This window comes from Eumetopias jubatus, unplaced genomic scaffold, assembly GCF_037043125.1.
Source record: "Eumetopias jubatus isolate StellerSeaLion01/CBP00866 unplaced genomic scaffold, mEumJub1_p1.0 scaffold_9, whole genome shotgun sequence".
Classification (NCBI taxonomy): domain Eukaryota; kingdom Metazoa; phylum Chordata; class Mammalia; order Carnivora; family Otariidae; genus Eumetopias; species Eumetopias jubatus.
Genome location: NW_028274815.1, coordinates 26,576,788 through 26,588,400, shown reverse-complemented (window position 1 = coordinate 26,588,400; position 11,613 = coordinate 26,576,788). Strand labels below are relative to the sequence as shown.

Here is an 11,613-nt window from a genome sequence, read left to right as displayed (position 1 = left end):
GATTGGCTCTTTGTAATGTGCTCTCCCATTGGCTCCCGGGAGAAAGGTTCTGATTGGGTCTCCCGGTTGTTGATTCCGGAAGTTGACCCAAAGACGGGAAGTTCACTTCTTAATTCTTGGAAGCTCCAGGCTTCTCCTGACTTCTTGGCTGCTGTTGTTTACGCCTCTTCGCTTGTGGCTTTTCTTTACTTGTTTCCAACGTTTTTGTTAACTGGATGGATTACAGAATTTTAGAACTAGGAACGTTCCTAGGGGTCAGCTCTGGTATAGGATACCAAGATTGCTTTGCTTTTAGTCATTGACTAATTGTAATGGGATTTTGAGTAAATTATATAGCGGCTCCGAGAGTCACATGTGAAAGGAATGGGGTTGGATTGGATAATAAAAAAGTAGATAAGTTGTAAATTGCCACCCAGAAACTGGGGCTGTAGTCTAGCCACATTATGAGGGAGACAACTGAGATCAGAAAAGGTAAGGAAGGAACAGAATTAGGATGGTACTCTGCACTTGATCTTAGCCAAAAGGCCTAGATGGATGGTACTGTGACTACTGGTCCAATGTTCTTTTCACTACAAGGCCCTGTCTGTTGGTAAACTTAACTAAGTTTACAGACCTATCTACGTTTTTAAATGTTTAAATAAATATACTTAAATTTAATATCCAAGCTACATGACTGGCTTCCAATCTAGAGGGAGAGGGTTTGAGGGTAAAACATGAGACAGACTTGGAGAGATGCATCAGCAGTAGAGCAATGGGAAGGCCTGGCGTGGCCATCAATGAGTAAAAGGGAATATTGAAATTTTTTGCATAGGAGGTAACAATTAATTTGGTACCTAAAGGATGGGTAAAAAATTCTGGGCAAAGAGGTGTGGGGGGCTGTCAGCTTGGGTAGTAACATTCTAGAGATCATATAATGGACTTGGGAAACTGGAAGTCATTAGTTTTCTTGGAGCTTAAGTCTCATGGGAGAAAATGGCTACAGATGAGATTGCATGAATAGGTAAAGAAGAGATCATTAGGGACGCCTGGGTGGGTCAGTGGGTTAAGGATCTGCCTTCGGCTCAGGTCAGGATCCCAGGGTCCTGGGATCCAGTCCTGCATCAGGCTACCAGCTCAGCGGGGAACCTGCTTCTTCCCCTGCCTGCTGCTCCCCCTGCTTGTGCGCTTGCTCTTGCTCTCTCTCTGGCAAATAAAATCTTTTTAAAAAAAGAGATTGGGGCGCCTGGGTGGCTCAGTCGTTAAGCATCTGCCTTCGGCTCAGGTCATGATCCCAGAGTCCTGGGATTGAGCCCCGCATTGGGCTCCCTGCTCCGCAGGAAACCTGCTTCTCCCTCTCCCACTCCCCTTGCTTGTGTTCCCTCTTTCGCTGTCTCTCTCTCTCTGTCAAATAAATAAAATCTTAAAAAAAAGAGAGAGCATTAATAATCTTGCATGCTATTCAAAGGATTAGCTTTTTTTTTTTTCTGAAAGTGTTGGAGGAACCATTAAAGGAATTAGAGCAAAGGAATGACATATCAGATATCCCTGTTAGAATTATTACTTAAAATATCCACAGTAGTGGGTATTTTGACTTGAAGAGCAGAGACTTGTATGAGACTTTTGCAGAAATATAAGTAAGTTCTGGACTGGGGTTGCAGCATTGGAGATGGAAAAGAGGAAACATACTTGAGATATATTAAGTTTAAGAATCCACAGAACTTAGCGATCAATGGGAAGAGATTGGAGTAAAGAAGACGAAAGAGCCTAGTGTGACTTCATGTTCCTTGCTTAAGTGGTTGGAAGTGTTATTCGTCAAGTGTGGAAACAGAAAATGAAGAAGAGGACCTCGTGTGGGGAGAGGGGAAAGTTTTGAACACCATGAGTTTACGAATATGCAGGTTGAGCTGTCTAGTTATTCTTTGGTAATAAGTTCACAGAGTTCTGAACTGGAGATAAAGCGTTGTAATCCTCAGTGTATGGCTGGTAATTGCATCTATGAGTACAGAAGAGATTTCCCAGGAAGAGTGTGGTGAGTGAGGGTAGAGTGCCAAGAATAATACTCTCCGGAACACCACCATTTAAAGGCCATGTAGGAATGGTTGGCCTGCAAAGGAGGTGAAATCAGTTGCAATTTAAAATAGGATGGTCAGAATAGGCAAAATTGGGAAAGTGACAGTTGAGTGAAGATTTGCAGGATGTGAGCATTTGTACTGGATCCACTCAATTAAGTTGGAACTATGATTTGTAGAATTCATATTCCTATATGCCTCCAGGTTAGAGTTTCTCAAAAGAAGAGTTTGCATAATATTTGTAAGGTAGAAGTGAAGCAGTAGCCATTGCACTGAGCCTCTTCTTAGATGTGGTGATGGACAAGTGCCGTGGGTTCCAGCTTCTCCTGATGGTCCTATGGTTTGCATTCAACTGTTCTTGCTATTTGCAAACCCTGTCAACCAACAGAGGCCACTAGACAATTAGCTGTGACCCCCACAGAGGTGTAGCTACCCAGATCTGCTGATTTTGTCAGGCTCACCTCAAGAGTTGGATGTGCTTAGCTTCTCAAATCAGTTGGTGACTTCTTCTCTGGTTCTTCACCTCCCTCTTCTAAACCTGCATATTCCCAGCCATTATATCTTCAGATAATTTCTCTATCCCTTTCTCTCTTTCTCCTCGTTCTGGGATTTCCTTAATATGTATTTGGTCCACTTGATGGTGTCCCACAAGCCCCTTATGCTCTGATCACCTTTCTTCATTCTTTTTTTCCCTTCTTTGGAAGGAAGATTCTCAAATAAATAAATAAATCTTAAAAAATATTTTCAGCACATTGAAGATATTCCATTGTCTTTTGTTTTCTAGTTGCTGTTGAGAAATGAGCTTCATTTCACTGAAGATGATTTTTCTGTTTTCTTTGGTTGCTTTTAATATGTGTTTGCCTTTCTGTATGCAGAGAATGGAAATGGAAATGAGTAAGTGGTACGGATTTCTTTTTGGGTATACTCTTTGTTGTTGTCTTTCTTCAGTTCCTGAAAATTTTAGTTATTATCTCTTCCAATAGTGTCACTACTCTTATCTCTCGCCTCTCCTTCTGAAACTCCAATTAGATATATAACAGTAATGGTAACACCTCCAGGATACTTTTAGCTAACGGTTTCATGGCATTTACTATGTGCCAAGTACTACTCTAAGTTTTTTTTTTTTTAAAGACTTAATTTATTTATTCCAGAAAAAGAGAGAGCAGTTGGGGGATGAGCAGAGGGAGAGAGAATCTCATGCAGACTCTGCACTGAGCACGGAGCCCAATGTGGGGCTCAGTCCCACGACCCCAAGACCATGACTTGAGCCAAAACCAAGAGTCAGATGCCCAACTGACTGTGCCACCCCCGCTCCACTACTGTAAATGTTTTACATTAATTCATTTAATCCTCATTACAACCTCATGAAGTAGGTATTCTTACTTTCCCCATTTCACAAATAAGGAATATGAGTCATATGAAAGTTAATCATGGGCTCCTGGGTGGCTCAGTCGTTAAGCGTCTGCCTTTGACTCAGGTCGTGATCCCAGGGTGCTGGGATTGAGTCCCGCATCGGGCTCCTTACTCAGTGAGGAGCCTGCTTCTCCCTCTGCCCCTCTCCCTGCTTGTGTTCCCTTTCTCACTGTTTCTCTCTCTGTCAAATAAATAAAATCTTAATAAATAAATAAATAGTTAATCACTTACCAAAGATCACAGAAATACTAATTGGCAAAATCAGGATGTGGACCCTGGTAATCTGATTCCAGAGTTCTGACCACAATGCCCTGAAACCTCATTGTGTTTTGCTACTTTTCAGAGTTCATCATTCCCCCTTTGATGGTTAAGTTTTTTGGTGGTGGTGTTTTGTTTTGTTTTGTTTTTGGCTCTCTTCAAGTTAATGGGTCACTTCACACAGCTCTGGTTGTTTACTAAGTGTGACACCTTGCATTCAACTTGCAGTAGCAACAACAGAATTTAAAAGAGTAGTTTTGATGTTGCTGCTCAAGGGCTGCTGCACTCAGTCACTGGGTTGTCATATAATCTTAGTAAATTGTAGACATCCATTCCTCCAATCCAGACTTTGGGCAGCTAAGGACAGGATATTTCCAGACTGTGATTCTTATTTCTGGAATCTTATTTCAGGAATTCATGTCCTGTTTTGGTTCTTTAAATAATGGCTTTGTTGGAGCAGCCATGATGGAAGGCCTGGACGACGGCCCCGACTTCCTCTCGGAGGAGGACCGAGGAATTAGAAATCTGAACCTTGGAGGACGCCTGGATGGCTCAGGTCATGATCCCAGGGTCCTGGGATCGAGCCTCGCATCGGGCTCCCTGCCTGGTGGGAAGCCTGCTTCTCCCTCTCCGACTCCCCCTGCTTGTGTTCCTGCTCTCACTATTTCTCTCTGTCAAATAAATAAATAAAATCTTTAAAAAAAATAAATAATGGCTTTGTTGACCTTCTAGGAGTGGTACAAATGCTATGTTTAATTTGCTAATTTGACTTTCATGTTTTAAATATTGTTTAGGAGGGCTAGTTTAGTCACACAAAGAAACTTTAACTATGATATTCATTGAGACTACTTCAAACTCAAGTGGGAAACCCATGGCTTGTTTTTTGGTTGTTTTTATATTTATAACTTTTTTCTTATCTTAAAATTAATGCATACTTATTAGAGAAAACAGAAAGGAAAAACCACCTTATTATATTATCTATAGTGGTAAACACCATTAACATCTTCATGTAAACCTTCACAATCCTTTTTCTAAGAATTTTGGGTATAAAATATATTATTTCACACACATTGTTTTATAACATTAACATTTTAAATATCACCATATATTTTTCTACATTTTAATGCTGCCTTTTATTTCATTTAATGAAGATGTTATAATTATTAAAGCCAATTCCCTATCTTTGGACTTTGGATTTCTTTCCAAATTTTCATAATTATAAACAGTACCATGATAAACCACCTTTTAGCTGTACCTTTGTACATATTCATGAATGTTTCCTTAGTGTAAGATTTTGAAAGAGAAATAACTGAGGTCAAAGAGGGCGCAAATGTTTAAAGTATTTAAATACATACTGCTAACTTGTCCAGTTAGAGGTAGCAACAAAGTTGTACCTCCATCGGCCTAGTGTAAGAGTACTTTATTCCCCTACTCTGTCTCCATTATCAACACTGGCTATAATCATTTTTTTAAACATGCTAATTTGATGAGTGATGCATATTTTGTTGTTTCAATTTTCGTTTCATTGATTTCAATTAACTTATGATACTTCAAAGTACTTGAAAAGTGGACAGGATCTAAATAGTGGGTGGAAGAGAAATCTGAATGGGAATGAAAGGAAATGTTTTCAATTTTTAACTAATACTAGTGAGAGAAGAATATAATGTAAAAATTGTCATGTAAAGGTTAGTAAATCCCAGACCCCAGGCAACTGTCATTAAATTTATAGCCAAGGAAGCAGATGTTTTGCACACTTAAAGGAATGGATCTATCAGTTTTACTCCCACAATATACCTAAGGGAAATGAAGTATATGTCCACACAAAAGCTTCTAACTAATGTTCATAGCTGAATTATTCATAACAGCCAAAAAATGAAGAAATTCTAATCCATAGTAACAAGTAAAATTTGGTACATCCATATAATGGAATTTTATTCGGCAATGAAAACTAATGAAGGGCAGATATATGCTACAAAATGGATAAATCTTGAAAATATTAATATAAGTGAAAGAAGCCAGTTACAAACAACCACATATTATAATTCCATTTATATGAAATATTCAGAATAGGCAAGTCTGTGGAGACAGATTAGTGGTTGCCTAGGGGTGGGGGGCATTGAGGGTAGGGGTAACAGCTAAGGACTACAGATTCTCTTTTGGGGGTAATGAAAATGTTCTAAAATTGTAATGATGGATACACAACTCCGAGAAGATCCTAAAAGCTATTGAATTATACACTTTAAATTAGTGACTTGTAAGATATGTGATTTATGTCTCAATAAAGCTGTTTAAAAGGATAAGTGGATGGGGCGCCTGGGTGGCTCAGTCAGTTAAGCGTCTGCCTTCAGCTCAGGTCATGATCCTGAGTCCTGGAATTGAGCCCTGCTTCGGGCTCCCAGCTCAGCAGGGAGCCTGCTTCTCCCTCTCCCACTCCTCCTGCTTGTGCTCTCTCTCTCTGTGTCAAATAAATAAATAAATACAATCTTAAAATAAAAATAAAAAGATAAGTGGATGATCTTATGCAGAAAATGAAGAACATTCAAACTCAAGTTTATTTTAGTGGTTACTAAAATACTGGGTTTTAGTTTTAACATATTTCTGTTCAAATTTTACTTCTGCCTAAAGTTAAACATATACTTACCATATGGCCATCAATTCTAATCCTAAGTATTAGTTATATTACTCTGGGGAGGTAATTTTATTTTTCTAAGCCTCAGTTACTCCTCTGTAAATTGAGGATGATAATCATGTCATAGGTAAGGATTAAATGACATAATAAGTGTAAAACACTTCACAGAGTGGTTAGAAAATAGCAAATAGTATGTGTCTTGATAAAATACACTCAGCAAATGGGTGAAGGTGGGGGGATATAGTCTCCCGGTTATAGAATAAATAAATCACTGGAATAAAAGGTGCAGCATAGAGAATATAGTCAATGATATTGTAAAAGTGTTATATGGCAACAGATGGTAACTACACTTGTGAGCATGGCATAACATATAGAGATCTTGAATCACTATGTTGTATACCTGAAACTAATGTAACATCGTGTGTGAACTGTAATCAAATAAGAAAAAAATTTTTTTAATAAAATAAATAAAAATGTCTATAAGAAAAACTGTCAACAAAGTAGGAACAGAAGAGCAGTTCCTCATTCTGATAATGGACATATGTGGTAGGCAGAATAATGGCCCCCCAAAGATGTCCACTCCTAATACTCAGAACCTCTGACTATATTATGTTACACGGCAAAGGAGGATTAAAATTGAAGATGGATTCTATCTTGGGTTAACAGAGGTCTTAAATATGATACAAAAAGCACAAATCATAGAAGAAATAAGTGGTAAATTGAGCTTCACAACATTTCAAAATGGCTGAAGAAATTAAGTCCATGAAAAGACAAATCGCAGACGGGGAGAAAATATTCACAATCCATATATCTGACAAATGATTTGTCTCTAGAGTATAAGTCAATGAAAAGACAAACCACAGACTGGGAGAAAATATTCACAATCCATATATCTGACAAATGATTTGTCTCTAGAGTACGTAGAGAATTTTTATAATTCATTGTCATTAAAACATGGGCAAAGGATTCAAAGATATATTTCCTGAAAGAAGATATTCATTTGGCCAATAAGCACATTAAGGGTGCCCAACATCATTAGTCATAATGGAAATGTAAATTTATAACCACAAGATACTGCTGCAGACTCATTAGAATAACTACATTTAAGAGGACTGAGCATTGGAGAGAATGTGGACCAACTGGAACTCTAACACATGAAGACAACTATTTGGCAGTTTTTTAGAAAGTTAAACATATATTTACCATGTGACCCATCAATTCCAATCCTAAGTATTTATCTAATGAAAATCTATGTCTACACAAAGGCCTGTACAGAAATGTGCTTAGTAGCTTTATTAATAACAACCATTAAAAATAAAATCTTAAGGGGCACCTGGGTGGCTCAGTTGGTTAATTGTCGGACTCTTGATTTTGGCTCAGGTCATGATCCCAGGGTCCTGGGATCAAGCCCTGCATCGGGCTCCCTGTTCAGCATGGAAGCCTCCTTCTCCCTCTGCCTGCCCCTCCCCCTGCTTGTGCTTGTGTGCGCGCGAGCTCTCTCTCTCTCTCTCTCCCTGACAAATAAATAAAATCTTAAAAAAAAAAAAAAAGAAATACATCTTACATCACTATCCAGTGCCAGGATACATAAATAATTGAAATAAAACTTTCATGAAAAAATATAGTTCATTCTGATAGTTTTAATCCTATTTCACTAAAAATATATATAGTGGGACACATGGGTGACTCAGCCAGAGGAACACGCAACTCGTGATCCATGAGTTTGAGCCCCACATTGGCTGTAGAGATTACTTAAAATAAAAAAATAAATAAACTTTAAATATATATATATACATATATACTAATTATAACCCACTTAAGTTGCTATCATGACCTGCTAGTGAGTTGGCCAATTTGAAAAACTGCCCTAGAAGATACTCTTTCTAGTTTTGACAGCTTTTCTTGCTTCTCTCATCTCTGAAAGCCTCAGATCCTCTGGCTCCTCATACAAATGCACTGGGGCCCCGTTCTTTTCTGATGCTGGTTCCTTAGAGGTTGCTACTCCTTGTGGGTTTCTGCTCCAGTAAGAGTGATTCTCTCTATCTGCCTGACTGTCTCCAGTTTGGGGGCACCTGTTTGCTCCAATTCTCTGACAGATCTAAAAAGAGTTGTTGATGTTCAGTTTATTCAGTTTACTTTTTACTTGATTTTAGGATGGAGTAACAATTTCTTTACATGCCAGACCAGAAAGTAGAAGTCAAAAAGGCTTCTTTTAAAAATATTAATCAAAAACTAATTTTTAAATTTATATGGAAATGCAAATAATTATTTAAAAAAAACAAAATGGAAGGATTTATACTACCTGATTTCAAGACTTATTATAAGAATACAATATTCAAGACAGTGTGATATTGGCATAAGAACAGACATATAAATCAATGGTACAGAACAGAATCCAGAAGCAGAATCATAAATTCAATGGGTAATGGATATTCTTTTCAACCAGTCATGCTGGAAAAATTAGATATCTCTATAGGGAAAAAAATGAACTACAACTCCTCATCCCACTTCATGAACAAAAACTATCCTCGAAAGGATCAATGACCTAAATGTAAAAGCTAAAATTATAAAACCTCTAGAAGAAAACTTAGGTGAAAATCTTTGTGGCTTGGGATAACAATGACTTTGTAGATAGGACACAAATAGCATGAATCAAAGAAGAAAAAATAATAAGTTGGAATTCATAAAAAGGAAAATGTTTTGTTTTTCAAAAGATGTCAGAGAATAAAAGGCAAACCATTGTATTAATCATGTTTTCCATTTTTTATATTTTATGGTGCTTTGCTCTTTCAGGGGTTTTGCTAGCTGGGAGAGGCTGCCCCTATCAAGGCTAGCTAATTCCTAGGAAAAGCAAAAAACTTGTCTGTGAGCGTGCCTTTCTTATGCAAAACAACCAACCCAAAGACAATATCCCCAACCACCAACTTTACTAACTCATGCACCAAGACAATATTTCCCTTGCCTTAAATCACTCCAGAGTCACCCTTATAGCCTAGAGTCTGCCAAAATTATTCAAACTATCCAATCCTAAACTTGCTCAAAGTTGCCTACCCTGCCTCACTTATTTCTTCCTGTGAAAACTATAATGCAGGCTCTGGGCTAAGCTTTCTCCTTTTCTCCTTTACTTCTCTGCCTCCTGATCAAGCCCTGTATGATATGGCATAAACTCCTTCTACTGGGAATATTAAGCAATAAAATTTCTTTTATTGGCATTGACCTCTCCATGTTGTCACTCAGTTATCTTTATAAATTAACTCCTGGATACAATCAAAACAACTACAGGTTAGGAGAAAACACTCATAGTACATATATCTGGCAAGCAACTTACATCCAGAATCTATGAAGAACTCTTTTTTTTTTTAAGATTTTATTTATTCATTAGAGAGAGAGAACACTAGCAAGGGGAGTGGCAGGCAGAGGAAGAGGGAGAAGCAGGCTCCCCAGTGAGCAGGGAACCTGAAGCGGGGCTCAATCCCAGGACACTGGGATCATAACCCAAGCCGAAGGCAGACGCTTAACTGACTGAGCCATCCAGGCGCCCCTATGAAGAACTCTTGAAAGTCAGTAATAAGAGGACAACCCAATTTGTAAAATGGGCAAAAGATCTGTACAGATACTTCACAGATGATTTATGGATGAACAATAAAGTACATGAAAAGATCCTCAACATCATTAAATGAAAATTAAAACTACATAATGAGAGGGGTGCCTGGGTGACTCAGTCAGTTAAGCATCTAATTCTTGGTTTTGGCTCAGGTTGTGATCTTGAGGTCATGGTACTGAGCACAGCATTGGGCTCCTTGCTGAGCGTGGAGTCTGCTTCAGAATCTCTGTCCCTCTGTCCCTCCCCTGTGCTCTCTCTCTCTCTAATAAAAAAGTAAAATCCTTTAAAAAACAAAACAAAAACCCTACATAATGAGATACCACTACCCGTTCATAGGTATAGCTAAAATTAAAAAGACGAGTAATACCAAGTGTTGGTGAGAATTTGGAACCGTTGGAACTGTTGGTTTTACATGTTGATAGGCATGTAAAATGGTACGACCACTTTAAAAAAGTTTGGCATCTTCTATAAAATTAATATACACTTACCATATATATGAGCCAGAAATACTACTTCTAAGTATTTACCCAAGAGAAATGAAAACATATGTCCATAAAGATACTTGTACATGAATGTTCATAGTAGCTTCATTCATTATAGCCACAAACTGGAAACAAACTGAATGTCAATCAATAGAATTGATAAGTCAACTGATTTGCTCAGACAATGGAATACTGTTCAATCATAAAAGGACTTAACTACCAGTACATGCAAACAAGGCAAATCTCAAAAATATGATGGTAAGTGAAAGGAGTCAGATACAAGAGTACATATTAGGTTTTCCATTCATATGACTCTCTGGAACAGGCAAAACTAATTTTATAGTTAAAGAAATCTGATCAGTGGTTGCTTTGGTGGGGAGTAGGAGGGATGGATTATACAAGGAAACTTTCTGCAATGATGGAAATATTCTAAATCTTGACTTGGGTGTTACTGACGTGGGTGTGTACATTGGTCAAATCTCCTTGCATTTTATTGTATGCAGTTTATGTATTGTATGTAATTATACCTTAATAATGTAATAATACAATATAATATAATACATACATACAAAATGTATTATATATAATTACTAATATATAATACATAATAATAAACATATAACACATACACACAAACACATAATATAATACATAAACACAAATACACCATATTTATGCATGTATTGTATGTAATTATACCTTAATGAGGTTGATTTTTTAAATGAAGCAGTTTAAGGGGTATCTGTCGGGCTCAGTTAGAAGAGCCTATGACCCTTGAACTCAGGGTTGCAAGTTAGAGCCCCACACTGGGTGTAGAGATTACTAAAATAAATAAGTAAATAATAATAAATTTGAAAAAGATGAAACAGTTGAGTACCAGATGGTGCCTTTCAGACCAGAGAGGTCTTGGGGCCTTCAGGAGGAGCACATCCATTTGTATGAGTCAAGCTTAAGATTTGAAAACCAGGAGCAGCCTAGCCCAGGACGAAAACTAGTACAGTTGAGTGTCTACAAGTGAAAAAACCAGGGAGACATTTCTCCAAGCTATGAAGGGCTGCTGGGGTGAAGTGTGGTCTGCGTTTGAGAGTTAGATCATGGAGAGCCAGAAACAGAAGTGACACGGCTTCTCCAGGGACTTGGAGAGGTGTCAGAGCTTACCCCTGGTACAGACAGCTATCT

At 37.9% G+C, this 11,613-nt stretch overlaps 1 long non-coding RNA gene across 1 annotated transcript; it reads left to right on the top strand.

Annotated features, from left to right (window-relative positions):
• The first annotated feature begins 129 nt into the window (after positions 1-129).
• On the top strand, positions 130-4,387 carry LOC114219663 (uncharacterized). Its single transcript, XR_003611431.2, has 3 exons — positions 130-471; positions 2,833-2,942; positions 4,131-4,387. It is a non-coding gene; the product is annotated as an uncharacterized LOC114219663 (long non-coding RNA).
• The last annotated feature ends 7,226 nt before the right edge of the window (positions 4,388-11,613 follow it).